A 3,544-nucleotide genomic window follows, 5' to 3' on the forward strand; every position below is an offset into this window, starting at 1 on the left:
AAGTTGTGGTTACCTCCAGCTGGGAGGAGGTCCCTTTAAAAGTTTCAGCTTCTTAAGTCTAAGCAGGTGGGTCTCTCGGCATTCCGTGTCCTAAATCTCGTCAGGAAGGTCTTAGGTCTAGAGTCAAGTGGTTGGGTTGTAACAGAAGTATTAACCTCCCTGGCGGTATTCCCAAGTGTAGCTCGGGGTAAAGTTTCAGTACCACAAGCGGTAACCCCCCCGAGCTACACTCGGGAATACCATGCGGCTCTGCTCCGCGATCCCTCAGTCACTTACCTTGTCCTGCGCTCCCGCGATGTCCCTCCTGCAGTGTCCCCGGCAATGTAATCCGGCGGATGCCGGCATCTGTCATCTGGGTTCCGTTCCCTGCGAGCGTCGGGACGTACGGGGGATGGAACTGGCTGGAAATTTGAAAGTTGAAAAAGTGACATTCACTAAAATCACTAAAATCACATAGTATAACATTACTACTTCTCGGCCTTTTGGCTAAGATCAAGTGTAGTATCTGTTCTTATCAGTGTCCAGTGGGGGGCGCTCCACCATCATTCCTGCTTGTGGGGATGGTTGGTTGTATAGTACCCCTGCTGCAATGATGGGGTCCTGATGATTAGTACAGGCTGGAATTGAAATGTGATCTATGGGAGAGGTTTTGGAGAAATTAAAAATGAGTCCAAGGTTTCACCTCCTGATAAGAGGGAAGCATTTCTGCTGCTATGGTCCAGGGTGGTGCCGGTCAGTTGTCAGTGAAGGGCATGTCTACTGCACCAGTGGACAAACCACATGTGATGGAAGGGCCGAGCATGGACCAGAGAACAGCAGAGATCCTGACCAGGGCTCAGACGGATGTGCATAAAGAAATCAGGGTCACTGGGCCAAAAAGAGGTTTATGTAATAGGTCTGATAAGACCCCTGAAATACAGGGACAAGTGGTATGTGAAAACTGGCAAAATGGATCAGAAGAAAGCTGACCTGTTCAGGATCGGGATACAGATCCAAGTGCTGTAGGAAAAGTTATAATGGTGGGACAGCCGCCTGCAGAGTGCATGACACCAGGTGAGGTGGCATCTAGTGAGGTTCCCGTGGGTGATGGCTGCCCTATGGTGTGTGTGCCATCTACAGATGCTGTCCTATGGTGTGTGCCATCTACAGACACTGCCCTATGGTGTGTGCCATCTACAGACGCTGCCCTATGGTGTGTGCCATCTACAGACGCTGCCCTATGGGGTGTGTGCCATCTACAGACGCTGCCCTATGGTGTGTGCCATCTACAGACGCTGCCCTATGGTGTGTGTGCCATCTACAGACGCTGCCCTATGGTGTATGCCATCTACAGATGCTGCCCTATGGTGTGTGCCATCTACAGACGCTGCCCTATGGTGTGTGCCATCTACAGACGCTGCCCTATGGTGTATGCCATCTACAGACGCTGCCCTATGGTGTGTGCCATCTACAGACGCTGCCCTATGGTGTATGCCATCTACAGACGCTGCCTTATGGTGTGTGCCATCTACAGATGCTGCCCTATGGTGTGTGCCATCTACAGATGCTGCCCTATGGTGTGTGCCATCTACAGACGCTGCCCTATGGTGTGTGTGCCATCTACAGACGCTGCCCTATGGTGTGTGTGCCATCTACAGACGCTGCCCTATGGTGTATGCCATCTACAGACGCTGCCCTATGGTGTGTGCCATCTACAGACGCTGCCCTATGGTGTGTGTGCCATCTACAGACGCTGCCCTATGGTGTGTGCCATCTACAGACGCTGCCCTATGGTGTGTGTGCCATCTACAGACGCTGCCCTATGGTGTGTGCCATCTACAGACGCTGCCCTATGGTGTGTGCCATCTACAGACGCTGCCCTATGGTGTGCGTGCCATCTACAGACGCTGCCCTATGGTGTGTGCCATCTACAGACGCTGCCCTATGGTGTGTGCCATCTACAGACGCTGTCCTATGGTGTGCGTGCCATCTACAGACGCTGCCCTATGGTGTGTGTGCCATCTACAGACGCTGCCCTATGGTGTGTGCCATCTACAGACGCTGCCCTATGGTGTGTGCCATCTACAGACACTGCCCTATGGTGTGTGCCATCTACAGACACTGCCCTATGGTGTGTGCCATCTACAGATGCTGCCCTATGGTGTGTGCCATCTACAGACACTGCCCTATGGTGTGTGTGCCATCTACAGACACTGCCCTATGGTGTGTGCCATCTACAGACACTGTCCTATGGTGTGTGCCATCTACAGACACTGTCCTATGGTGTGTGCCATCTACAGACACTGTCCTATGGTGTGTGCCATCTACAGACACTGCCCTATGGTGTGTGCCATCTACAGATGCTGCCCTATGGTGTGTGTGCCATCTACAGACGCTGCCCTATGGTGTGTGTGCCATCTATAGACACTGCCCTGCCAAACACTGAAATGAGTTCTGACAAAGTTATGGATGTTTCTGACCGTGAGAAAAAATACAAGGCCCTTGTAAATGTTGATATCTATGATGATGAGGAAAAGTGCGAGGCACTGGTAAATGTTGATATCTATGATGATGAGGAAGAATGCGAGGCACTGGTAAATGTCGCTCATTTAGTTTCTGTGGGTAACCATAGGCCCAATGATGGACCTGAAGGTCACGTGGACATGCGTGTTGATAACCCTGAAACATGTGATGTGGGGGGTAATGATGCGGCAGACACAGCTGAGATAAAAGCTGCAGGAGAATTACGCCCCCTACAGGTTCAGGAGGGAAGTCTGGGAAGGGAAACTTTCAATGGCTTATCTGCCCCGAGGGAATGTGGAAGGAAGTGGAATATGTAAAGAGGTCCCCTGACATAAAAACACCTGAAGGGCATGACTAGAGCACCAGAGATAGGTCATCCAAATTCCCCCCTTACTATACTTAAATAAAAACCATGACACCAATTTTTGGAGTAAATGGCCAACATGGCCTTTTATTAACAAACATTTTTTAACACCAACCATTCCTTATAACAGAAACATACAGAGTTGTTGTTGTTGGTCTTCGAAGGCACCCCACCAAAATGATATGAAATGCACCTGCGGACAACCATATTACACAAAGGCCTCCAGCCGCAACCAACCAGCTCGGAGACAACCATACCGTCCGCAGTGCAGCACCACCACCTTCCAGTTAAACCTTGGTTAACTGGAATGTCCCCGGGCACACCATACCACCGATGGGTCCCACACCATTATCTGTACCTCCAAGATAAGAACCGCCTCCAAGACCAACAACCGCCACAGCACGCTGGGTAAGCCCTTACCCATGCGTGCCCCACCACAAACGAACAGCTCTCTGAACTCCGTCCTGCAAACCCAGAGCCCATAAATCCGTGCCAACGGCATTGAGATGAACCCCATCACTCCGCAGATACCGCCAAGTATCAACCTCCAACTCAAAGTGCCGGACCACCAACCCCCCATTCCGAACAAAGAAGCGCCCCACCTCCTTGTTGACCTTGATCCGAGCCTTATTGAGCCGCTCCACCGACCGCGCCAAACGCCAAGAGGTGCGGGCTACC

The 3,544-nt window shown here is 51.5% G+C and overlaps 1 pseudogene; it reads left to right on the plus strand.

Moving 5' to 3' along the window:
- Window positions 1-466: 466 nt before the first annotated feature.
- On the plus strand, window positions 467-614 carry LOC149435235 (U2 spliceosomal RNA; annotated as a pseudogene).
- The last annotated feature ends 2,930 nt before the right edge of the window (window positions 615-3,544 follow it).

Source organism: Staurois parvus, unplaced genomic scaffold (assembly GCF_062004578.1).
Source record: "Staurois parvus isolate SC_StPar_1 unplaced genomic scaffold, SC_StPar_1.0 ptg001572l, whole genome shotgun sequence".
Taxonomy (NCBI): Eukaryota; Metazoa; Chordata; class Amphibia; order Anura; family Ranidae; genus Staurois; species Staurois parvus.